The following is a 27,551-nucleotide window of genomic DNA, read 5'->3' on the forward strand; positions in this document are numbered from 1 at the left end:
ACTGCCTGTGTCCTGAGCCAATGAAAGTGGAGCCAGCTGCAATTCAGAAACTACATTAACTTGGGTTCCAGCCCCATGCAGTACCTGGTTTGCTGGCCAGCTGGTTTTCAGGACCACAACCAGCTTCCTTGGGTGGTCAGAGGGTTTGTGCCTTAGTGCCCTGTGCGTCTCCACAACAGCTGCTCCTGGAGCACTTCACTGTCTTTGTGTGACTCCTCATTCCTGTTGTTCAGGCACTGATGAAGGCAGATGTCTAGAGTCCCACGGGCCTGTACAGAACACTGGTAAGTACCTGCAGGTTCATTCCTTTCGGTAGCAGCCCCCTCCTGCGAGGGAGCAGGCTAACCAGAACTGACTGCATAACCTACTCTTTCCATAGGCCACAAAATATTTTTTCAAGGGAGCTTTTGTCTTAGACCCAAACAGTAAATCAGTAGATTTCCCCTCATCTGTATGATCAACACAAAGTCTCAATCATGAGTCCAGAAGTAATTTCTGTGACTGACACATGCCAAAATCTAAGTGGAACAAATGCATGACACCATCTCATACAAAGCCCCTAAGAAGCAGGCAGCCCAGATATGCTGGCCCTGGGTGTGACCAGAGAAGAAGGTACCTCACCCTGGGAAAATATTTCCTGGTTTATAACTGTATCTCTTTTTTTTTTTTCTTTTTTTTTTTTTTTTCCAGCTGCTGTGGTGCTGGCTGAAGCTGCTGTCCCTCACATGCTGTGACAGCCACCTCCAACGTGACAGTGTGGGAGATCACGTAGGTCCTCTCAAACTTCCTTCCGTCCAAAGGAAGTGAGAAAAGAGATGCAGCTGATTGTAACTGAGATATGATAAGAGGCTACTGATCTGAGAGGGCTGCAGCATCTGGCAGAGATCAATGGGGAGCACAGCTGTTGTAGGAGAGGTTCCAAACTATGTGGATGCCTGAGGTAAAACTCTGGTGGTTTTGGGACTGTGGTTTTCAGCCAAGAAATGTGCTTCACCCAAGGCAGCCCCTCATTCCTTTCTTCAGTGTTGGAAAAACAATCTCTTGGATCAAGTAAGGTTTGGGTCTAAAGGAGCTTGGTTTGGACAAACCATAGCTGCTATTTCATTGCATCCTCTTGGTGTGACTTTCTAGAGATTTGTGTCTTTTGTTTTTTGGTAGGTTGTCAATGTTGCTGTGCAACTGGTGCACCTATTTCTGAATTTAATTTATTCTCATCTCATAATTGCATCCCAGAGGAAATGATAAGTGTACTGTAGACAAACACAAGAGTACAGTTGCTCTTCCAGGTCTGCCATATGTTCTGCCAAGAAGAGGCCTCTGTGGATGCTCAGTCACTCCCAGAGCATAAACTGTCTCTCTCATCTGATCACAGTTCCCAGTCCTTCTTCTTGAAGACCCCAGACTGTATTTCTGGCCCATGCCAAAGAGGTGCTTTAGATTAAGACTAGATAGTTACACTCCACAGGTGTCTGAGCTGCTTAAATAGTGTCAGAGGTTTGTTACATACTTTCTACTAAGACCTGACTTGATGCCTGGATTCAGTCAGGAGAAGATTTGCCATTGTGGGTGGTGGTCCTTGATTCAGGGCCCTTGGATTTAGATAATGACTGGAGATGTTCAGCTCTTCTAGCACATCTGTGTCCAGGTGTCCATCTGAAGCAAAGAACAATTAATTGCTGTCTTGTTACAGCTACAGCTGGTTAGTTGAGGCTGTAAACAAACTGTGCCACAGCACCTTCCACCCCCAAGATGGTTCCTGGTGTCCATGTGGATTGCTGCAGCACAGAAACCTTTGCCATGGCAGAGGATCCACTGAAAGTACAGGAAGGATAGAAGAGGAGCGAGTGCCCCTCCAGGCTTACTGGACTGGCTTTGGCAAGAGGTGTTTAGGCTGCCAGAAGGGGGGTGACCTGCAGGGGTGCCTGCTGAGCCTCTGTACCACAGTCTAGAGGACATATCTCATGTCCTATTCTTTTTAGTGTTGTGTTTTAAAGATGCTTCAGGTACTGAGCTCTGAGGGCCTCTGTGCTATTGGAAAGCTGTGCTCTCTTGTGGAGGCATCAGATTTGCTTCGGGGGGACAGCAGCACACAGGGCTTGCTGCTCATTCAGCCTCACAGCCCCAGCCATCCTCTGGCTGCAAAATAACCTGCAAGTGCTGCCTCTGGCATGTTCCCTTTCCCCTCTGCTCTGTCACAGTGCAGAGCTGTAGCAAGCTCTGCACTGTGTTCACTTTGTCCTAATGGTGTCTTAATCTTGAGCAGGAGGGGAGCAGGGGTGGTGAGCTGACACTGTATGAGCAGCAGACAGCTCTGTCCTCAATAACTCAAGGTACTCTAAATTAATGCTGATAAAGCTGGCAGCCTATGTTAATCCTCAAGTAAATGCATGAAAACTGATTAATAAAACAAAGCTTCAAGCTCCAGCGGCTCCTGCATTCAGGTCACCGACCCTATTTTAAGAAACAGGCTTTTGTGCTTGTCCATGGCTCCCATTCCTAGGATGGGAAGGCAGAAGTGACAGCTAGGGCCACATGCTGGTGTCTGGTGTGGCATGGCTTCACCCAGGTGGTTTTTACCTGGATAGAAAAGAATTGCCATTACATACTCTTTTTTACTAAATCCTTCTCCTAGTTGTATGAAATGCTTCCTGATGTTTTGAACTAATGTTCTCGTTATTTAGTAGTGACAAAAGAATATATTTTGTTTCCAGGAGAGCAAAAGCCTTATTTTCTAACTGTGTTTATTTTACTTGGAAGTTTATTCTGAATGCAATGCTATTAAGACTGCATAAATTTAAGCCAGGAGTGGTTTATGACATGCTTAAAGTGTATCTCTAAATTGTTTATAGTGGTGAATTGGGCAGGAGGTAAAATGCATATTACTTCTTCTGGACACGGTCTGAGGGCTTAGCTATATCCAATTCAGCCGAAGCTAATGAAATATTTCAGTTCAAGAAGGCTCTGACTTAAGGAACTGCCCTCACTGGGGTGGCAATGGGAGTCCCTCCATTAATGCTTTCAGGCTGTCGGATTTGAGGAGCAGGGGCAGCAGCATCTTACTGCTGCCACGGTGGTCTCTTGCCTGCAGAACAGCCAGGAGATAATAAATAGCTGTAGGTTTGCTGTATTTCAAGGCCAGCACATTTGTCACATAACCCTTAAGAACTAACCTCATGGTTGACTGCTTTGCTGTGATTAAGCTGCAAAGAATTTAGAGATCCCACCAATCTCAGTGCTGGGATTTGCCTTTATCCTTAAAGAGGGCTGTTATTATTATCATGTTCTTTGGCAGGACAAATTTGGTCAGAAGATTACAGATTGCCATCCCATCCCAGACAATCCAAGCTTGTAACCCATCACATGGACTCCCTCCATCTACCCTTTGAGTCTCACTCAGAGCCAACTAGAGCTTGCCAGCAGGCATGACACAGGGGACTCTCCAAGGATTAAGCACAGAAATTTGCTGGCCAGAGCTCATATCAGCTGAAGGCTGAGCCTGCCTTTGTGAGCTGTTGTCTCAGCAGAGATCCCTATTTTTATGAAATGTTTAAAGGCACACATTACTCCTGAGCATGGGAATTCACAGCCATTTTCTTCAGCCTTTGCAGGGAACTATAAGCTGCCATTTGGATTCTCTGCAAAGCCCTCTGATTACAAAGCCTTGCACCAGTGGCTAATGTTTGCTCCTTCTGCAGGTTGAAGGGCACATTTGCAAGCAGCAGGGGCACAGAAAGTATTCATCTCCTAGGCATTTTATAGATGCTGCTTAGCATCCCAGGTTCTGACTTCCAAGTGCATTCTTTCTTTAGTGCAACATTTGTGACAGAAAATTGGATTTCACTGAAGTATGAGGGGTTTGAAACACTCATTGCTCCTGTCTCACTTGAAAAACAGCTCTCGCTCAGCCCCTAATATATTAATATCCTTCCCCTATAATTTCCCCCAAGTTCAGCTACAATAGGAATGAAATTCAGTGGAAGTTGCAAGTACAAGATCATGTTTGGCAAGAGATGCTCCATGATGATTTGTTACCAAGTTGCATTTAATCAGCATTTTTCAGAGACTGGCAGACTGGTTTTTTCCCCCCGACCTTCTCTCACCAAAGTAAAATTAAGTTAATTCCAGGACTGGATGGACCTTCTGTGTTTTCTTAGTCTAGTTTTGACACAGAAATCTAAGTTAAAATAAAGCTGTGCTGGTCCTGAGCTTGAACCAAGGAAATTGAGAGGCCTTAGGAGTCTGTGCAAGGGAGAGAGCACATCTCCATCCAATGCAGCATAGAGCTCATCCCTCTCTCTCCCTGGGTCCTGGAGATTTCACTCTGTGCTGCTTTTCATGGGGACCAGCACGCAGTCCCTTGAGGAAGCTGTGGTGCAACTCGTATTGCTCTGTTAGAAGTAAAATCTAAATTAAGATGGTGGAGGTGGTGGGTTTCCAGCCGAGGAGAGGAACAAAAAACACTTGTCTCCAAGAGGAACATTACCAGCCAGGCTCTGTAGAAGGATTTTAGGACTTGCTAGACATTTTCTTTTTAAACCTAAAAAATCTGAAAAGCAAATTAATAGGCTCTTTTAGTCATTCTGTGAAACCCATAAAAAGCTGTGAAATTTCACTCAACAGCTAAACTTCTGTGTAGATTATTTGGGCTATTTTTCCCCCATAGAGAGGGGAAAAGCAAGAGCAGGAAGTTACCAGCTGGAAAGGACTAATGCCAAAAGAGACCCTATGCCAGAATTGAATTTCATTCCTCTCCATCATTTCAGTGGAAAACCTATGAATAGCTTTAGTCCCAGAAGGCTTAAGTGGAGGACCATATGTGATACAGCAGTTTTGCACTGGACAGCTATGTGGAAGGGTGAAAATTGTCTTACAGAGCTGACCCTTGGAAAAGTGGGTATAATGACAAGGATGTATGTGTATGACAAGGCATACGTGTGTGCTGCATCCTCTGCAAAAATTGGGGCAGTGAAAAAAGGTGCTTTGTGTAAAGGACAATGAACGTGGGTTGTCTCTGTTTTATGCTACTTCAGATCAAATCACCACTGTATCATTTTGGCTTTTTTATCAGACCAAAATTTTGAGCACAAATGCCATCAATCATTTTACTCACATGCCAAAACTTTTGCTAGAATGAGAAATGACGAGACATAGTACTGCATGCTGGTGAAAGACGTCCTTGTGTTTTCTTGGGATACTGGAGCACAAACAGGGACTAGCTCCTGTTCCTCTGATGGTTCCTTACGGCCTCTCTGCCTCCATGCCCTTCTTTTCTTTCAGGAATTCCAGCTTATCTGAGGGTCACTCAAGCATCTGCAGGTAGAACTCTCACAGCTGACAAGCTTCCCCCATTTAGTAATTTTTTCCTTTCCCTAGGCCCTTCCACATTAAATTCACTGCAGGGTCAAAGAAACATGTTCTTCAGAAATGCATTGTGTGATTTTTTTATGGTCTAGCATTGACAGAAAGCCCATGTTCTTCAAAACCTCCCAAGGGGCCTGGATGCTATTGCATGGGAGATCTGGATTACTCAGGCTCCAAAACATCCCAACCCCAGATCTCCGCATTTTTTGAGGAAATGCAACTGTCTTCAGAAAGGATTTTCCTCTACTGGAGGACAAAGTAATATCTTCTGTGCTCAGGGCACATTTCTCCTCTCAGATCAGCATGACAGATTGTATCTCGGGTTGGGAGCAGCTCAGACATATGGGGAGCGGGATGGGGAGCTGTTTTCCATGCAGTGCGCCTGTAACCCTACAAGGCTGGTGTTAGCATGGCATGCCAGTAGTCATACCCTTGAAGTTTAAGCTGAATAAGAATTCAGCAGCTCTACTCATTATTTGAAATTCTTGAACTGGCAAGATTATTCTGATATTTCAACCTCCAGACCCCCAAGTTCAATCCCCTAGGATTTCTGATACTCGTTATGCCCTTTACTGATGGAACATAGCAAATAGACAAAGCCAGGCATTCTGCTGTGACAAGGTCACAGCAATCCAAGGTGAAACAAGATCTGTTCCATGCCTTTACATAAGTAAAATTCAAATTTAGGTTTAAAAAAATAGCAAGGATTAGAGAATCCTCTGTTCTTTTTCTCTCTCTTGCTCTTCCCATTGCACTCATTATTCTGCTTTCCTGCATGACATCTGTAGGAGTCCAGCTACTATCCCAGGGGCACAGCAAATCTTTTCTGTCATGATACAGAAACATAGTATTGGGGGATTCTTTAAGCCAGATGGAACTGGTTCAGTTTTAAATAAGTCTGAGGAATAATGCTGCTCAGTTAGCATAGAAAGATTTTTGTCTTTTGCTATCAATATCTTTGTCCCTTTCCATATATCATTATAGCATTTCTGTGCTGTATGTAAAGGCTCACCCTTACACACAGAAAAAAAAACATTCTTCAGGTCAAAAAATTTATTGTATTCTACTTGTGTCCTTCAGCTTACTCTAGTAAGAAGTATGAAAGTCATTAACATTGCATACTGTGGTGTTTAAGCAGTCAGTGTGAAATGCCACCGGAGAATAGGTAATGGGGCCCAGGTCACTGACAACCACAGTGGTGGCTGCTGAGAAACTGAGGTTGGAGGATGCTTTGCCCCCAACACTCAATCCTTCTGGAGGTCCCCTCACGCTGCACAGGGGTCAGAAAGGAGAAGGGTTTCCATGTTTAGTAGAATAAGAACCTGCAGTTCAGGGCTTGTGCTTTCCACCCAAGGTTTTACCAGAACCTGTAGCAGATTCCCCTTCAGCACCTTCTGTTTCTCTGCCCCTTCTTCTCCCAGGGGTGGAGGAAGAAAATGTTCCAGCATTTCAGACACTGAAAACACAGTGTGAAACCACTGATCACTGCTCTGGACCACAGTAAGACTGTGAACCAGGGTGGCTAGTTGGTGGTCACACAGCTTGGTCTCCTGCCTTCCCTGCAAGAAAAAGAATGCTTGCTGGGATGAGGCTGGGGGTGTGAATACCTTTAAGCCTTGTGTCGAAATCTTTCAAACCTTGGCTTTAATCACTCTTCCAAGAGGCTGAGTAGGAAGTTAAAACAGCTGGAGCCACAATTTCAGGGTGTTCCTGAAGGTGATTAGTCTTTTGCAGGATCTTTTAAAGGGTATAAACATATCCTGTGAAATTTCAAAAACCTTGCCATGGTGTCTGTTACAGACAAGGGAAAACACTTTTTTTTTTCCCCCAAAAAGCCCATTTGAGCCTTAAATGAGAGCAAGCATTGTGACATGTTTACATTTTGGGGGGAGGGGGGCAGTGGTGGAGGAAGCATAGTCAATGCAAGGGAAGATTGTCTTGGCACTTCACTCTTCTGCAGGGAAACTCAGCACCTGAAAAGCCCTGGAGCCAGTCTTATGCAGGAGAAGAGATGCTGCCATGCTGATAAGCTATGACTTGTGGGGAAACAAGCCCAAGAGAGAAGTCTTCAAATCACCCTGAGTATGAATCTGGTGTTAAGAAAAACAAAAGCAGCCTCAGGTATTTCTGCTAAAAAGGAATGGAAACGTAGTTATAGGGAAGGTGGGAGTTGGGGGAGATGAGAGCTATGAAATGCATTTATTTCAATCTTGTGAAGTACCATAGCATATTGAAGCACTTCAGTGAAAATCAGCAGAGATGGATTTTGACACAAATGTGTCTTCTAAATCAGCTAGATGCACGTCTCCCTGCCAAGATTATGCATAGGTGAACTTTGAAAAGTGCTAGCCTCATCAAAATGAAAAAAACAGATCTCTTTTTCCCATCTCCAGACAAGCTAAGCTCAGAAGGAAAATATATCGTTAGCTGCAGGAATATGAACTTTGATGAGCCTATAGGGCTGGATGGACCTCTGGAGATCAGCTACTGATTTTTTTTTTCCCTGAGAGTCTGAGTAGCTCTACAAGGAAAATGTAATTTTGTGTTACTGAAATAAAATCAATTTCTCATTTCTTCCTACTTCACACAGGCCCTAACTTTACCAGATACTGTTGCAAAAATAACTGGAGTGTTCATAACTGAGAATTTAAATGGAATACGAGGTGCTATAATCTGTCAGCACACTCAGCTTTTCTTGCACACAGTGCAGGAGTGTTTTCTGGAGTAGAGGCAGAACCTCTCTTCTAACACCACCAAGATCCATTGTGCTGCTGTAAGCTAAATTATCTCAAACAAACTACGGGGCTCCTACTGGTGTCAGGAAAAACTTTCTGCTCCTTATCTCTTCCCCTCCAGTTTTCCAAGTGGGTATTTTCTGTATAGTCACTACCAAATGTAAGCCACAACCACACTGGTCAAAATGCTGTTGTGCTGCTCAAGGAGCAGAGAGCTGTGTAAGTGGTGTGGAGGAAGATTAGGGAAGAACTGAGGAAGTGGAGACCAAATCATCAGGAGCTTGAACACCATCTACAGCTACTCTGGCCTGATATAGGATTGCCACCTAGATTAATAGAAACCATGGTCTATCTTTGTCTTTCTGTATTGTCCTGTGAGGCTGGCAAGATTTGGGTTTATCTGCACTTCCAACACTTTCTTCTACTTTTTGGATGTTTAAAGAGATAAATTATGAGCTAGAATATTTTCTTTTAAACTTAGACCTCAGATCCATGAAAGAATATATTTGAAAATTATGTAAGTAGATTTTGAGTCTGCAAAATACCTTATTTTGCCATGAAAAGGACGAGTAATATTTCCCAAATACTTAATTTTGGTTCAAAACTCACACAACCATGCTCTGATGTAGTGCAGAGGAAGGTTTGCAAGATGTTCTTCTCTGATGCTCACACCTGGAGTGGGCCTATAAGTGGCTAATGTTTACATGAGCACTCCATCTTCTTGGCTTGCTGTTGCCCACTGGGCATGCACCAATCTCTAGTGCACACGTTTCCAGCCAAGACTGTACCCTAAGTCTGAAATTCAGGAAACTTCAGGCTCTTTTACCAAACCTAAAGAAAAACCACGTTAGCTGTCAGTACCAGTGACCCTGTGTTTCCTCAAGACTGTGCCTGGGAGCAATGACCCATCACCCCTGTCTTTGCTGATGCTCATGGTAAAAAAGAAAAACATTTTTCTGTTGACTTCAGCGAGGTAAGGAGTGGGCCCAGCTTCATTCACACCCACACTCTATGTTTAATTAGAAACTATTTTCCTCTAAGAGCAGGCATTTGAATTTCTTGAGATGTTGCAAAGAGCTTGAAGTAGGAGCTGCCGAGAGGTGGGCGTGTTTCACGTAGGAGGAGGCAAATAACTGTTGGAGAAAAAAAAATAATCAGGGTCTTGGATCAGTGTAGTTTTGTAATGTTCCATAATTAAAGGCTGTTTGCATGTTCTTCATGCAACAGAAGAAGTGTTTTCCATCCCTTTCAGTATAAATTTGACCACTATCTGGCTAAATCTGTTCTCTAACCAGAGTTAATGTGGGCTAGGATCGCCCCGCATCAGGGAAGGTACCACAGCCATGAGGAATGACCACCTTGAGCAAGACTTGCTTTTCTTTAGATGTCCGTTCCTAGCCTGCCAGGACATTTTTCCATTGTGTGCCTCCCCAAAGGGTGATAGTTATTTATTAGTGTTGTAAAGAGAAGGTGTGTGCTTGACTAAATTCATAGAGGCTGTGTCCACAGCCTCCTTACTGCTGGACCATCAGGATTTAGGAAGGAGCCATTAACCATTTGCCTTGTGTGTGCAGTCATATATGGAATCACTGCAGGTTACAGCCCCTGCGTGACAGCTTAATGGCAGTAGTAAAACACAGCTGAAGTCAGAGATTTCACCAGAGTCATTCTAATTTGTGCCCTAAAGACATCCTTGGAAGTTTGCATTTGTAAATACCCTTGTGGCTTCCACAGTGTGCAAAACACAGAACTGAGGACTGAAAGTTGATCTCTGACCATGGGGAGTTAATAAAAATACCCTCTTTACTACAGTCAACAATATCCAATCCCTACAATTGGCAGGTTGCAACTGAGATGACCATTGAGACCAAAGCCCTTGAAAGCAGATATAATATTTAGAGAAGGCAAACATGGACTGAAGTGTCCCCAAGACTACTCCTTTCCTTGGAAGATCTAAAGGAGAAATTGCCTTTGGCCTTCCAATGAAACCTTTCAACCTACCCTGTCCATCTCAGCTGGTGGAACACAGGAGGGCTCTTGAGTGCTGACCAAGTGCAAGCACCGCTCTCACTTGAAGGTGTGAGTGGGGCTTGCTGGGAATTAATAGCAATTTCAAGCCTTCTTATTAGGCTCTTCAAAGCAGATAAAGATCCACAGGCAGGCATGTGTGTGGAACCATCCCACAGAGACAAGCTGGACTGACAGCCGATTCTGAAAGCTGGTGATAGGAGTGGCAGGAGGTGCTGGTTTCCTGGTGTTCTGGAGCTGCTCCGAGATGTTTTCTGATGGCAGTGATGGGGAACCCGGGGGGATGATGATAATAGGGAGATGTGCAGTGACTCCCTGAAGCACTCCAGTACCCACTACTTTATTGGATCCTGGCACAGTCCTTCCTTCTGCTGCTTAATTCATTCTGATTACTTGATAGCTGACTAAAATTGAGTAAAACTGCCACTTACCAGCAGTGAAAATTAAGATATGCTGTGCTACTTGTGTTTATTTTCCTTTCAGTTTGGAGGATAATGTGGTGCTGAGGCACAGTGGTGCTGTGCCTGTACTGCAGCCTCCCTGTTTCGCTCTGGGGGTCCCTTTGCTCCTCCTAGCCAAGCAAGGAGGAAGAGGAGGGACTGGTGGTGCAGCACAAGGAGTTACCCTCTGAGCATCTCTCTTCTGAGGGACAGGGTGTTTAAACAAGCTGCTGTAGGCAATGCACAGTGTGCAGCTCGTAAAGTGGAAAATTACTGCTTCACACTGCAGGGTAGAGGCTACCTTAGAAAAGATGATGGTGTTATTTAGCCTCAGCATGCCGGCTGCGAGGTCTTTTGTAAGAGGAACCAGGGAGTGGGATGTCACTGAGGCTATCAGGGAGGGTTTATGGAGCATGAGTATTTCAAGGGAATGGCCAAAAAAAGCAGTCTTTATTGGAGGGGCTGTGTAAAGGACTAGGAGCCAGTGCCACCTCACTCTGCAGTTTTCCATCTATTTAACCCTCTTGCACTGGATATTGCTGCTCTGATTATGAATAATTCTTAATCTGTTTCTGAATATTTTAATAGCTGAGAAGCCTCTGTTAGGCTCATTGCAGCCCTGTCATATGCTTGTAAATACTGTTCATTAGGAATTTCACATTGAAATGTAGCTCTTCCACTATCAAACTTTTACAAAGGAAGAATTTTGGTTTTGTAGAAAGGAAAATGCAAATTAAATTTTTCATTTGCTGTAAGGTTAGCACTGACTGAAATGTCATGTTTTTGGCATAGAAACAAAATCTGATTTCAGATTTTTGCCCAGGTGCACTGTAATCACTGATGATTCGTTTGGGACACCAGGTTCTGACAATCACTGTTTTTCTGTTATCAGTGGCTAAGTGAAATATGTTTGCTACAAATAGTAGCAAACTCACTTTTATAGAGGTAACCTTTAAATGAGTAGAGATTTTTTATTGCCATTTTCTAGCTGAAAACAGGAACCAGGGTACAAGGTAACTTTGGTTTTCTGACCTGCTCTAGTGTTTTCTTCTAGCTTGACCCAGAATTGTTTTTTCCTCCCAATGACTTACTATATTGTATTTTTTAAATTATGTTTTTGTGTAATTACTACTTGAGAAAGAGCCCTATCCCTCCATTGTAGGGCTTCTGGCACATGGGGAATTATGTTTATTCAATTAAACATAATTGCAGCTTAAATATGTGATCATATTATAAGAAGGGTTTAATAATCAGGAACCCATTATAGATAGAGGTGGAGTTTTATCAAGATACAGTTTAAAATATCCTGGTTTCAGAAAAAGCTTAAAAAGCAGTATTAAGTTGATCTGCTAGAATTTTATTTTGCATAACACTAATTTCCAATACCCCACAGCCAAGATCTACAGGCCCTTCTCATTTTGGGGAACCACATAATAAAGGCTGTAGCAGTGAGTTATGTGTCCTCTGTGGTGGCAGGCTCTGATTAAGGGGAGCTGGATTTCCTCCTCACACAACTGAGAGAACAGAAAAAAGCCAGGCTTCTCACATGGAGCAATCTGATTTCTTGCTGTGCAGCACATTCATGACTAAGAAACCATTCCTGCTGATGCTGCAGTCACAGGGGAAACCCAAAATGAAACCCCAGCCAGCAATCAATGTAGCTAATTTTCTTTTTACTCTTTTTTTCTTCTTTTTTTCCCCTTTTGTGCAGTGAAAACAAATAATTGGATGCCATGGACAGCAGCTTGATCCAAGAGCTGTATTTTTTTCATCCCAATAAAGATAACAGTGAATCCCCTCCTTTTTAAAAAAATCTTTTATTGAGCTGCTCAGTGGGAAGTTCTGAATCCTTCATGCAGTATTAGGGAATTTATTCTAGTGAAAAATTTACCATTTCTAAGGACCAGAAGTGTAGCATTAAAAATCACTAAAGCAGAGCTGTTTACTCAAATCAATGAGTGTAGTCAAGTTTTGCCTTCTCCAGCTGATGAGCAAATTCATGCAGAGAAGATAAGGGGCCTATCTAGGGAGTCTTCAGTGGGAAGCAAAGCCCCATGGACAGCTAATTTCCCAAAAATAATGTTGCTCTCCTAAGATACTAGTAAACAGGGAGAAGTTCCTCATTCTGATGAGGTTTATTTTATTTTGTTACAGATACTTACTGTGAAAATCTCTATTCAAAGGTTCAGTGCCATTCTAGACAAGGGAAAAAGTTCATGAATGGTTTTAACTGGCTTAACATTTGGTTAAGGCCAACCTGTCGACCAACAGCCTGCCAATTTTTGATAGGTCATTATCAAGTGATTCTTAAACTGATTTATAGTCTTGGCTCCTCTAGTGCTTGAAGAACTGGAAAATTCAGAACTCAAAGCTGGCTGCTGAATCTGTCCTGCTGAGTTACTGAACTTTGAGGAAGATGGCAGTGGAGACTGTATTGCTTATTGTCGTCTCACTCAAGGAGTTATGAAGGGGATTTTATAACAAAAGTCAAAATTATAAGTAGGAGTTTAAAATTAGGCATGAAAATGCAAATATATTATAAAAATGCAAAATTCAAGATAATAACCTAAGTGTAGGTTGAAGAGATTCTTCAATCTAAAAAAAATGAACATTTTTAGACTGCTAAGAGTCCTTCAAAATAAAATATCTGAAAAAATAGTGGAAAGAATGAGGATGGGTTAAGCAAGGAGGATGGCAGTAAAGCTCAAAGAAAAGGACCATTTAAGCAGCATTTATTTTTTATATCAGATAAGGTATAGAAGATTCATGAGAAGACAATTACTCCCTTTTTATGATTTTTCCAAACTCAGAAAATAGAGTTCATGAGGCTCATTCCACACAAGTAGCAGAGAACAGACTCCATCAGCTGTCCCAGCTGATGAACCCAACAATGCTGTTTCCAAAAAGGAAATGAGAAAGGAAGTCTGAGGCATTATGGGAAAGTTGTATCTGGCAGTTAATTCCTTCAAATATGGCTCAAAAGTTGTTTTCTCTAGGACAACATCCCAGACACGAGAATCGCAAATCTATTTTTATTTAGGAGGCAGTGAACTGGTCTGTTTGTGGGGGTTTCTGAAATCTTCTGTCTGTCAGAAGGTAGGTGTGATGACAGAACACCAGGATAGTATTCATATAGGATGTGGATAATTAGAAGTGCAAATGGGAGAGTATCCTGTGTCTTGGGTGAATTCCCTTCCATCTGGCAATTGCCCCCTCTGTGGTTTGCCTCTCCCCTTCTTGAATGTCATATAATTTCTGTTCTAGACTTGAGCAGTGTTGCCAGTGAGTTTCATCAAAACCAGTATGTTACTGCAAAAAGGGTCAGATTTGATTTGTAATACTTTCTTTTTTTAAGAAAAATTTCTGATAGAAAATTCTCAAACCAGCTCCTATCTCAAATGTCAGCATCATTCCTTCTATAAAGGAAAAGCTTTGTGTTAGCAGGACTAAGTCTTTGTTTTACCTATTTCCTCCAAATATGCATTCCCAGAGACAGATCCCTTCAAATGAGAATGCTTACTCTGAGCCATCACAACCTTTATGCTAGATTTTTATGGCTGCCTTGTTTTGGAAACACACAGCAGCTGCTGGTAGTAATACATTAAAATTCAGACTTTGCCACAGCTGAATCCTGAGTTTAAAGTCTGAACCACACTAAGGTAAAGCTAAGAAATAGAAGTGCTTCAGGACAATCCTCTTGTATTCCTCTAGACACAGAGAAGGCAAAGAAGCGAGCAACCCTGGACCCTCCCGCAGCTGGTACTCTCACATATTCTTCACATGCAGCACCAGGTAAAGAGGATGTTTGCAGAGGAGTCAGTCACATGGATCAGGGTCACTGTGGGCAATTTCTCAAATCAGAGTTTGATCACGGTTTCAAGACAAAAAAAAAAAAAAACAAAACAAAAAAAAAAAAAAAAACAAAACAAAAAAACCCCATACTGCAGGACTCAGCCATGTGGACAGGTCAAGTGATCAAGTGAAGGTCTTCAGTGGTTCTCCAGTTTTCTCCTCCTCCTCCTTTGATGACTGGCTTGTCAGCAAACTCACTTGAGCACAATGTTTTTCATTTAAAAGCTGACTTTTTGCAATCATCTTGACTTGTAAGGAATGGGATGGGACTTAAGCTTACAGACCTCTAAAAAGTTAATTTCTCCTATGAAATATCCTTTATTCTGGTAGAAAGTCCTTGAACTGCTAGTAAAAGCAAACCTGAGAGTGTTGACTGTACAAATGCCCTGCTTTAGAGAGAGCCTTGGTATACAAACACTGTCACTCAGGTCTGTAATGATAGTGAACTACTGAGGGGAGAGGTAGACAAAAGAAGATTTTATTAAAGACAGCAATAAAGATTGTTCTGTGTGGCTATCACAGGTAGAAACCTGAATTATTTTCTCACTGAGTACTCTAGCATCAGGTGTCTGATAAGAGCACAGGAAGTAGATCTCCACATAGTACTTACATGGAAAACCCACCATGACTTCCACAGATTTTCATGTTTAATATAAAAACCTCAAACAACACATGGCCTTAATGTTTGTAATTTAGAGCAAATCTAGACAACAGGCCTAGCAGTTTCACCAATTCAAAGGACAGTGCTTGGTTCAGGGACACTGCTGTGGGTGCACTCCCAGATATGAAGATGCCAGTTATATTTTAGGAACAGCTTGAGCAGAAATGGGAACCTTTTATTGAATCAGCATAGATCTGTCAGTGATTGCTGAAGTTCTATGTGGCAAAACACAATGTTTTAGTCATGTATCCTCTTTCTGCTCCATCCTCAGCAATGAATCTGTCCATAGGAGTGGTGTGTCTGTTTAGCATCCAGTGAATAGGGGTTGATGAGTTTGGGTTTTTAGAATTTGTAATGTGGAGAACAGAAATATAAAGCTTGGTAAATATTAAAAACTTTAAATGTACTGACAAATGTTCAATTGCTTTGAATTATGAAGTGTATCAGTCAGCAGGCTATACAACCAGTTGTTTAAACTTACTTTTTACAAGGGGACAGAAATAAAGACGGGAAGAGGAGGAGAATAGATTAAAGAATATTTAGGTAAGATGAATGTACTCCATTCAGCAGGGTCTGATGAAATTCACCCCAGAGTATTTAGAGGTGATGTCTGAAGCAATTGCTGAGCCATTAGTGATTATCTTTAAGAACTCACAGAGGAGAGAGGAAGTCCCTGAAGACAAGAGAAGGGCATACACTGTGTATTATATTTTAAAGAGAGGGAAAAGGAGGACCCAGGGAATTACAGACCTGTCAATCTAACTTAAGTCCTTGAAAGATTCAGGAACAAATCATTAAACAATCAATTTTGAAGTAGCCAGCTGATACAGGAAAACATAGGCTTGTCAAGAACATTTGATTTCAAATCAATCTAATTTCCTTCTTTGTCACGGTAGCATGTCTATGATTAAAGAGGAAGCAGCAAATGCACTGGTGCTTGATTTTTAGTGACGGTTTTTGACATACATGACAGACTAAAGAATATGGTATAGATATAATTACAATGGGGTAGGTGCACAGCCTGTTGAAAAATAGCTCCTCAGCAACAGCTATCACTGGATCACTGTCAGGGAAGATATTTCAAGAAGGTCATTCAGCAGTTTCTTTATACTCAGTTCTTTTAAATAGTTTTTTTTTGACAACTGAACAACTAGCGAACACAGTCAGTCTGTGGATGTCAAAACTAGGAGATGATAGAAGTCCTTGGAGGTCAGGATCTGAATTTGAAATGATCTTCACAACTTGGAGAAACTACTCCCAAATAATTAAATTAAATTCCTTCAGGAACAATTCAGAGTTCTGTGGTTGGGAAAGAGAGATATAGATAGATAGGGGTGGGTGAAAGGTGGGGAAATAACCAGGCAGCAGCATATTTATAGAAGACTGAGTATTGAAGGGAATCATTAATTAAATGTTCTGGATTATGGTTCAGAATTATCATCCTTGAGATACAACCAATATTTATTTTCCTCTCTTCACTGGGGTACTGCAACCAGGTGCTCCCTTTCCCTGCAGATGAAGAGAAGGACAAAAAAATCCAAGTAAATCAGACAGAACATTGGGCACTGAAAAGCACAAACTGTGAAGAGATGCCAAGGGAATTGGGTTTGTTCACTTTAGAAAAAGGAAGGCTGACAGTAACATGGCAGCAGATGTCCAGTGTAGAGGTGGGGGCTGTGACCAAAACAGCAAGGAGTTGTTCTCTTTGGTTGTGGAGAGGACAGCAAGTAGAAATTGTCTACATTTACCAGTTAATGTCAGGGTGAGAAGGGCTGGTTCAGTCATGCAAGGATGCTCCTTGCTGCTGGTATTTTTCTTTTTCTTAGGACAAGTCAGACAGTCCCTTTTGGGAACTCCTGGCTTTGTGTCAGTGTGGGGAACTCATGCCATGCAGTTTCTCTTACAGCTGCACATTTCTACTCAGAAAAAAAAAAAAAAAAAAGAAAAAAGAAAAAAATGCTCTTATCTCTCAAGTTTCCACTTAAATGTTGCTTTGACTATATGCCAGAAATAGTTTGATTTGATGGTCTTGCATTGCTCACCATGAAAATGTCAACATTTATTCCCCATTACCATCCTCTGTATTGAAGATACTGCAGAATTTTAGTTCATAATAAGCCAGCTGGTCCATTACACATACCCTCTTTGTAACATCAATTACTGCCTGCTTTAGACTCTCCTTCCTTCTCTACGGCAGCATCACTCCAAAGCTTATTTCGTGGAAGATAAGAGAAAAAACAGGCTTATATAAATATTAATTGACAATGTTGTGAAAAAGATTATCTGGGAATCTGTTCCTTGGAGAGAGCAGCAGAGCAGGCTGTTGCATTAAAAACATCTTAATGCAGCTCTCCAGCAGAACAAAGACACCCTTAATGCCACCACCTATTGCAACCCAGACAGTCCCTTATTTAAATTATACATAGGCTGTGAGAAGTCCTTGATTATAGGGTACATGAGCAATAACCCCACAGTTAATGTCTGCTGGTTTGTTAGAGTGGCAAACACCCTCAGATTTGCTTTCAGCTATTAATTAACCAACCAGTCATTAACTGCTGCTAACAATTGATTTACAGGGAATTATTGCTTAAATAGCAGGAGGTATTTAAGAGGAAAATAAATTAAAACAAAGGACTGTTGGATCCTTGGGCACAAAAAGGACTCCTTGTAATATAGAGCATGGCTGCTACAGCACTGTAATTACAGAGTGATAAACAGTGATTGGGAAGTACATTCCTTTCCAGAGACAATGACATTATGTCTCCTGGAAAGAGCCCTTTTGTCTACACTAATTGAATGATCTGAAATGAATGATGTTATCAGAAACCTAACTGAGGCAACTAATGTTATATTTATGGGTTATCAAAAATGTTTAATCACAGCTGTGGTCTCTCCAAGATGTGTCGTGGACACTGCAGCATCCCAAAAATATGATTGAGGGTTGGTGTGGCACATTATCTTAATTAGAAAAGAGAATTACAAGTTCTTCCACTGGTTCTGCCTCCCTCCACACTAGCAGAACAAATAAGTCCTATTAACCTAAGCACAAGAAAACACTGCCTCCTAATGACACTTTTTCTTCTCTGTGGACAGGGAGTGAGCAAGTGGTTGCATAATTTTTTTCCTAGGAAATCGTGACCCAAGTCAATTTACAGAGCTTGCGACGCGTGAACCCCACTCTTGAGACCCCACTGTTGAGCTTGCCCATGTTTGAGCTGCCAAGGTCAGCGTTTGGGTTGACTAAGCAGGAGCTGCTGAGCAGTTCATGGTGCACCTGCCCTTTCCTGGACAAGTTAAACCGTATTTCACTGCCCTCTCCTGGAGTGAGAGGCTGCCTGCTTTGTTGCCTTCTAGGTCTTTTTGGTACCCCAGCACCAGCAAAAATGTATTTAGTACTGGGGACACAGGGAGAGCACTGCTGCTTTTTCAGGCCTGAGCCTGTGATTTCTCTTGCTCTGAGGCTCTGAGTGAGACAGATGGGAAGGGATGGGAAGTATCACTGAAAAAATAGATTCTGTGCTTCAACTTTTGGGAATGTTTGCTTTCACTGCATATATGTTTCCCCTTCACCTGCGTTTTTGGGAGTTGGTTTCCTGTAAATAGGCTGATAAAAGTGTGACCAGTCCCATGGGGGCACTGAGGAATAATGCTGAAGGCGTTTTACTTGAGGATTAGGCTACTGAAGTAGATAGGCACTAAGGAAAACATCTGACTTGCTGTGGTAAGAAAGGGCACATCTTGGTCATTTTTAGAAAGTAAATTGGCAAAACCCTGACTAGAGTCCCATTCTGCTGTCTTCTGCCAGCAGCTGTGTCCTACCCTGTAGTCTTGCCTCTCTCACTTTCATTTGCTTTGATAAATCAGTGGAAATTCTATACCTAAGATATGGGGACATGGAATCTCCCCAGGTTTCAAATCTTCAGTCAAAATCTCAGGTTTTGTATCCAAGGTTCATAAATGCTGCAAGAATTATTTCCTCAGTTCTGAAATGAATAACAGACACTTCTGAATAAAACTTTAAACTCACAAGCTTTCTCTTGTTCAGCTTCAGCTGGTTTGATGAGCATATATATACATATCTTTTTTGGGTTTAGCTTTGTTATGGATATCCTGGAAAGGAAAATCCATGGTAACCTCTTGCCTTTGACAGCTTCCCTGCCCTTTCATTCAATACATATAGCTACAAAAGTATTTCACTTTTTGATTTCCTGTAGGACTCATAGTTGTTTATAAAAGGCCGTAGAGAACAACAAATATTGAGCAGGAAGAGAAGGTTGGAACATTTTGTATTTCTTCATCCTACCATTCCTGAGTGGCTGGATCTCAGTATCTTTCTGTACCAGGAGGTGGCACTGATAATTGCAGGGATCTGCAGCAGACCCAAATAGAAAACTGGTAAAACCTCTCTGTTGATACACAGTATGACTACAGTTGTGGAAATCTTCAAAAAGGATGTACATGTGTGTTTTAGCTTTATTTAGCTGCCTGCAGAAGAATGGGAGCCTGTCTCTAGCCAGAATTCTCAATTCAGTCTCAAAATGGCAATGCAGGAGTTTTATGAGTTGTCATAGGATGTGCAAAAATGAGCAGCTGCTGGCAAGGAGAGTATCAGTAGCAGGGTTCCCTAACGCATTTATAGTATTTCAAAACATCATAAAACTCTTATCCAGTCAGACATACTTATTCCTTCCAAAATATGACTGAGAAAGTTCTGGTGCTCCTGGGGGTGGCAGAAGTAATACTGGCGTGGTTTTTGGGCTGAAAACTCTTCAGTGATGGTTGTAGAACTAGGGCAAAAACCAGCCTAAATACCTGCAGGCACTGCAGTGCATGACTCCTAGATATCTGGGACACAGTAAGTGTTTTCATCTTGGTATGAATAAACAGATATCAGAGTAGTGACTCCTACTCAAGCTGTTTCTCAGACTTTGATCCATGGATGGTGGTATTCTGTAAGATATTAGGAGAAATCCTGTTTAAAAATTACAAAAAATATTTTAAAACTCTCATATATGTGAGCAAGGAAAGGAACAAATTGGAGAATTATAGTAAGAAGTGAACAATCAGATGTCAGCATGCCCAGGTTATGGTTCTGATTGAAAATATAACAGTAACACTGCAGAGAGTAGTCCTTGGGAAAAACAAATGTTTGATTTTAATATCTATTATCACTCTTGCTTCCATGGTGTCTTCACTGTGAGGAACAATAGCAGCTCCTGCCTCTCCTGAGGATGTAGCTTTCCCCCTGCCCCAGGTCTGTGAGAAAGCAGAGAGGGCTTTTCTTGCCTTGGAAAATATGAAGGGGGCTTGTGGTAGCTCTTGCTTGAAGGCATTTTGGAGATACTAGAAGTGTGTCATTCAAATCTCCTGCCAGCCTAAGAAATTTTAAAGCTGCATTTGTGATCTCCAAAGAGTTTTGTAATTGCAAAGCTGTAACCATAAAAAAGGGATGTCTTCCTCAAAACTCATTCTGGAGCTTCCCTATGTAGTTTCCTAAGCCTAATGGAGGCATAAGCACAAGGTGCTAAAATACAGCACCTGTGCCTATGCCCAGATGTGAACCTCTCCTTGCACAAGGCTTGCTTCCAGTTCCTGGCTGGCCATCTCAAGCACAGCCCTCTGAAGGCTTACCCCAGTATGCCTGAGGAGTAAGATGTAGCAGGAAAACGAATAAAATTGTGCTCTGTTGGAGGACTCAATACTTTGAGACAATTGAGATGACTGGTTTTGGTGGGATATAAAGCCCAGTTCCCATCATTAGACAGCCTATCCAACCTGAAGTGCAAATTTCCTCAGGCCAGGGATCAAGCAGACTGTTTTCCAATTTTAGCTCTGTCAGTATAAAGGAGCCAATAAAACGAATAAAACAATGATTGATTTAGTTTGTGTAGTGATGCTTGCCTCTGACTGTATCACCAGTTCTCTCTAAACAGTTACCATAGTAATGAAAAATATCTGTAAGGATTTAGAGATTTTTAGGGACAACAAATGCATAATTTAGTCCAAGAAATGTCCAAGAAAGAAGTGATTAGGAGGAGATAATACTGGATTATTTCTCTGGATGGTATTTCTCTGTGCACATCATGACATAGCCACAGTCCCTATCCATTTGCACACCTGTTCTTTGCTTTTACATCTACATCTCCCAAGATTAATAGGGATTGTTTATGGAACAAATTTGCTGCCTTCTTTAACTAGACTTAGACAAACTCAGAAGAAAATGCCTTGCCTAAACACCACAGTTCACTTTTTATGCTGTAGGAATGAACTTGACATTTATTTAATGTCATCTCCCTTTTTTCTCACATTTAATCAATATTAATTGATCTCTAGTGGTCTTAGTTCAACTTAATGAAGTATGGCATGTTTAAAACAACCATAAAGCTTATGAGGTAGATACATTAACTGCTTTGTTGGGTTTTTTTCCCGGTCGTTATCTACTTAATGCTTTTTCTTCTTTTCTTTAATTTCATCTTTCATTCGGAATACAAATTCAAGGGACTTCATGCAGGTAGAATGATTCCATTACTGTGATGTTGAACTGAAGTATTAGAAAAGCTGCTAAAATCCATGCTAGAGCATTAATAGCAGCATTTGAAATGACCTTATTTTATGGTCTCCCGAGTCAAATGGGGTTTTTTGGTGACTATTAGAGAATTTAGATCAAACTACAGTGAAAAGAGGCTCTGAATAGAGCCTATGAGCAATTTGAAGACCATGATTAATTTGTGGGTTTCAGGTACTTGAATGAGCTTTGTGTGAGGTGTTGCCTGCAGTCATGGATAATTCACAGACTGGTCATTATATTATACCTTCTTCTTTTCAAATTTGAAACACAGAAAAGCATTTATTCACCCTCTCAGTTTTTCTTAAAGGCTTGATGTGTCATTAAGTCCCTGTTTAAGAGTCCAAATAAATGTTTCAAGCGTTTAGTGTGAGCAGGAAAGGTCTGCAGCAAGGAGCGTGAGCAGCTCTGAAACTGCCTACAAAGGCTTTCCTTGCTCCAAGCTATGCAAACTATTTGAGCAGAGGAAAGAGGAGAAGGCTGACATTTGGATTAAGAATTGTTGAGCTCTGAGTATTTTTGAGACTGAAGATCTGGCAGCAAAAAAGGTGAGCCAAAGTGTAGATTATCTGTTTGGCTGGATTTCCAGGGCTAACAAGTCCCTCATCCAGGAAGTATACACACCCCCAAGGGAGGAGCGGAGATGGAAAAATATTTTTTCGCTGAGAGTACTTTCACCGGTGTTCTTCTCTTTTGACAATTATTCCCAAATAGCTTCTTTCTTTCAGCTGTGTGCAAGGCTCACCTGCACCTGGGTGTCAGAAATTTTTACTTAAAGGGCCATTTCTTGATGAAATATCAGGGCAGGGAGCTTCACAATAGCCTTGAGATTGTCTGGACCTCTTATCCAGCACTTCTGACCAGAAGTTAATTCTGTTTTACCCACAGGATTTTGTTCACGTTGATTTAAACCAGAATATTTAAAGTATTGACAAATAGTAAAGAATAACAACAAAGCACTGACTGAAAGCCTGAAAAAGAGAAGAGTCTGGGGTGACCTTATGGTGTCCTTTCAGGGGGGCCTACATGAAAGCTTGAGAATTACTTCTCACAACGGCATTTAGTGACAGGACAAGGGGGAATGGATTCAAACTGAGACAGAACGTTTAGATTACACATTAAGAAGAAATTCTTTACTGCAAGGGTGGTGAGGCACTGGCACAGGTTGCCCAGAGCAGTTGTAGGTGCTCCCTCCCCGGAAACATTCACAGCCAGGCTGGATAAGGCTTTGAGCAGCCTGTTCTAGTGGAAGGTGTTCCTGTCCATGGCAGGGGGTGGAAACTGGATGGTCTTTAAAGTCTCCTCCAATCCAAACCATTCTATGGTTCTGAGCAAGAGGAAATCTTTCTCTCAGTTGGTTTTATCTGAAACATCTGATGTTATTTCTGCTGAAGTGTGACTCCTCAATGAAGAAAACACTTCTTAAAGAAAAAGAAGTGTCACATGGCATGAAAAGGTGAATTTGTTTCAGTTTAAATGGCTCCAAGACCACTGAAGGAATGAGAAGGAACACGTCTCACATCTTGCTCTATATCTGAAACCCATTTCCATATATACAGGAATGTCTCTGCGGAGAATTTACACTGGCTGTTAAATACATAGAGGGAAAAGAAACCTTTTAAACACAATGTTCACCTCTTTGTGCACATTCTTTTCTCAAGATGTTTTGGCCTTGAGTGCAGGAAGCTTTTCCTGTCACTTTATGAGCAAGCTTAAAGTCCACATAAATTCAGATGTGCCCCAGGAATTAAATAAAAAATAAAAATATGCAAGTGATAGGATCCTGATTCAGGATAGGATCTGGGTACCTGCACTGGGACTTGTCTGAAATTGCTTTGTTTTGCTCTAAGACAGTAGCCTGGGTTTCTAGATGGACTCAGGGAAACTTGAAAGGTATTGTTTAGAAGGGCTGCTGGCTTTTCCTACAGTTCATCCCAGATCTTGTTAGGAAATGAAGGGGAGGAAACTGGGCAACTGCACTGCTCAGCCATGAGGAAATGCACAATGAGTGTGATGAAGCCAGCAGCTGTGGGACAATGGGAACAGGCTGGGGCTATTTTTGTTAGATGTGAACAATCAGTCAGATGTGTGAGACCTTATCATCTTCCCTTCTTGCCTTCTCCCCTCACTTTTCTTCAGCAGTGGAAATTGTCCCAAAGAGAAACAGCTTTCCTTTTCTCTTAGCAGAGTTGATTACCGTAATAATTTTCTCTTTCATCTCAGAGCAGGTTTCTTTTGGAAGCCTTTGGTGGCTTCCTCTGAGCTCAGTTATTGTCTTGCTGTGGCTGAGTGACTTGCAGCTTGGTCATACCCAGCACTGTGAAATTGGGAGAGCATTTATCAGTATTTACAAGTGGGTAAGGGTCCCCTCATCTCTCACTTGCTGGATGTAGAGGCTGGAAGCAATTCTCCCTGAGTTATCCTCAGGGCAGAAATCTGAATTTGAACTGGGCATAGCTTTCACAGATGGAAAATAAACAGCAAGTTTTTCCACCCTATAAGATGTAATGAGAAAAAATACATAATTAAGATGGTATTCAGTGCTCCAATAGCTGAATTCTCTGTTATTTTTATGACTCCTTTCTCAGAACAGTCCTTTTAAATGTCACACCAATATTAGCTCCAACTTACAAATGGAAAAATAGAAGGACATAAACACATGATTTATGGTGTTGAGTGAAAAAGAAAAGAAAAACCTTTTTTTGCTCTCTCTAAACAGAATTACATTCTTATTTTATATTCAGATATAAGTGAACTCTCACAGTATAGTTATGTCTAATTTATATCATTACAATGCTCTATGTACCAACACCAGATATAGTACCCTAGATTCCCATACTTCATAAATATGAAAAGAATATTAATTTGTAAATTAGTTTTTCCAACATCTTGTGATATTTCAAGCGTGCACTGAAGCAGCACTTCAGATTTGCTATTAATTTTTTTTAATCTTCAGTTCTTTGCTGTGTAAGTCCTTCTCCCTGTGTTAAGCAGCCTATTAGTCACAGAAGATCAATACTTTTTGCTCTTCTATCAATTTTCTTGGTATCACTGAGATCTGGCCAGAACTTTGTACCACAGTTCTTGCTACTACTTATATTTCATTATAATAATATGTTTACATTGGTAACAGTTCGATCAAAACTGGATGTGTTTATAACACTTACCACAGTTTAGATTAACAGCTTACTTCCACTTTACTACAAGGAAACTGCTAAATTGACTGTAATTCCTAATCAATATAGGAATAATTCTTGGAATTTAAATAGGTTTTTAAGTGTTGCCCAGGTTGCTAAAGGTGACATGGATGTCCTGCAATTTGTCACCCAGCTGCTACAGAATCCATTTCCAAACAGTCGATTGTTTCATTCTAATTCCAGTTACCAAACCCAGCAAGACTTAATAACTAGCTCTTTTTTTTTTTTTTTTCCATTTCCCAGTGCCTTTCCTTCACCTAGGCTTGGTTTAATGAGCAGCAATGTTATATCATGAAAGAATCTCAAAACGTCTAATGACTCAATCCATCATCATTATAACACATCCATGCCTACAGCAGAGGAGATGCTGCTGGTGGGTACAGCTGTCTGATTCCTTCTTTAACCCCTGAGGATCATAAACTTTCTCTTATCATCCCATTAGAGTGATAACTCAGGGTGATAACAACTCCTCACTTCACTACACTTGTCCAAATATACTTCTCCATTCCCGATTTGTGTCTACCAGTTCACCGCGATTTTTCTTAAAACCAAGCTCAATTTCACTGGGAAGAGCTGCAGCACAAACTCAGCTCAGTACTTAGAATGAAGAACACAGATTTCTCAGAATAGTGGAGTTGATTATGTGCACCTTGAATAAACATTCTTTGTCAGTGTTTGACTATGTTTCATGGGAGGACCTAAGTGTGTTTCTGAGCATGCCTCAGGCACACTCTGCTCCCATATTAGAGGGCACCAGTCCCTACTCAGTATATCCCTCTTTGCTGTCACCCACCTGGTACCAGGACATTTTTGGGATAGGTCACTCAATGAAACTGCCAGGCACTTTCTGGGCATACAGTGGGACTTGGTCACAGCTCAGCCCAAATGCACCCAAAAGAGGTTTGATCAACTTCTGTCCCTCTCACAAACCCTCCCTTGTTGCCTTCACAGCCGTCACGTGAGAGGGAGTTTTGGACTTGCGTGTTTGAGCAAAACCTTGGACAGATAAACACTGTTCCATTGATCAGAGGTAAGACGGCACCCTGAGGGAGACCGGCACTGTAGGCTAGGCAGAAGCCCTACTGAAAATAGATGCCTAATTCCTATTAATTAAATTTCTCTTGCTGCTCAGCTTGAGTGATGGGAGCCTTAAAGAAGGTGTTTGGTCAAACCCTACCAGAGGTATTTTCTTTCTGGTTGTAGATCTATTGGATATAGATACTGATATAAGGTCTAGGGAATAAGAGCTTCCAGACAAGTAAGTGTCTAAGTGTTATAGCACCATGCTTTTTATTTCTTACCTTTTTTATCTCCTCACTGACTTTCTGAACAGAATAAAATAAGATTCAGCAAAGTCTTTTAATGGCTTACATGATTCCATAACTTGATTTCCCTGGTTTCAGGGAAAAAAGGAGCTTCAAAACCTCTTCTCTGAAGCAGCTGGAACTCAACTTATCTCTTGCCCCTATGGCCCTTCCCTGGAAAGACTGCCGCCCTCTGACTTTGGCTCTGAACTGCACAGTGAAATGCTCAGAAACTGGAGCCAGGTTTGATCAGTGCTTCTGAGTATTTCAGAGCTCTGTCATCAAGACGAGAACTTTCTTTTCAAATCAACTCAGAGAAAAAATGCACAAGAGGAACAGGAAAGATAACCTCTCAGCTCACACAGCACAAAGCTGATTTTGATGTCATTGGAGACGGACAATATTTTTAATCTAATTCTCACAAGTGAGTCTGAGTTCAGTGAACCTGGGATCTGTTTCCACTCTCTCAGGCATAACAAATTAAAAGCAGTTTCTTAGCAAGTCCTGAATACACTGGGCTCTCCATCTTATTGGAGTAGGCAAGATTGATGGGCCCCAGCTATGTGACTATCAGCAAACCTGCTTCAGGAGTCCCAGTGTGAGCAGATGGGTGCCTTCAAAAGCACCCACCTCTCTCCACTGCTCATTGCTTTCGCAGACATGGACTGTGTGGGTGTAAATGGTGCTCAGGCTGGGCTGGCTGAATCCTGTCCCATCTTCTAAGCAGCTTTCCTGTATCTAATGATGGAAAAAATCTTTCCTATTTCCACTCCTTCTGCCTGAGACTGTAAATGTGAGTGCTTTTCCCAGTGAAGAAGTTTGACAGGTTAGCAATGGCAGGTTGTTAATACTTAGATGACTTCAAGCACAATATCAGATTTGTTGCCTGGCTTGGGGTTTGTCTAGACGAGTTGTTTTATTAGATAGCAGATGGTTTGGAAATTGTTTGCAGTGACAGGGCCGAGTAGAATTTGAATTCTCTGTTCCCAGATCAGAAGGAATGTGGTTGGGAAAGTGGAGAGCAAAACTCCCACATTTCCCATTCAGACTGAAAAATGCATATAGATATAGATTTAGACACAGGCATGTGTGTGTCTATTATTGTGTGTCCCTATTATTGGGGGAAATGAGGTTCACTCTGTTTATCGTGGATCCTTAAGCAGCTCTGATCAATCACAGGACAAATTTCCTTAATATACCCTTAGTGCCAATATTGGTATAGTGAATTTACAGCCTTTGAGAGTTCTTCACTTTGAGTCATTCTTCACCTTTCTTCTTTGCTCTTCTCTGTCTTTCTCAGTCCCCATTCCATCCCTCTCTGCCCATCTGTTTCTGCCCATCTCCTTTGCCTTTCATTCTCCTCTGCCCTTCTTCTCTGCCCTTCATTTTCTTCTCCCTCCTTTCTCTG

The 27,551-nt window shown here is 41.6% G+C and overlaps 1 long non-coding RNA gene across 1 annotated transcript; it reads left to right on the forward strand.

Moving 5' to 3' along the window:
• The first annotated feature begins 697 nt into the window (after positions 1-697).
• On the forward strand, positions 698-27,232 carry LOC137472431 (uncharacterized). The gene is made up of 3 exons (XR_010998182.1): positions 698-940; positions 25,791-25,869; positions 26,243-27,232. It is a non-coding gene; the product is annotated as an uncharacterized lncRNA (long non-coding RNA).
• Positions 27,233-27,551: the final 319 nt, after the last annotated feature.

The sequence above is a fragment of the Anomalospiza imberbis genome, chromosome 4 (genome assembly GCF_031753505.1).
Source record: "Anomalospiza imberbis isolate Cuckoo-Finch-1a 21T00152 chromosome 4, ASM3175350v1, whole genome shotgun sequence".
Classification (NCBI taxonomy): Eukaryota; Metazoa; Chordata; class Aves; order Passeriformes; family Viduidae; genus Anomalospiza; species Anomalospiza imberbis.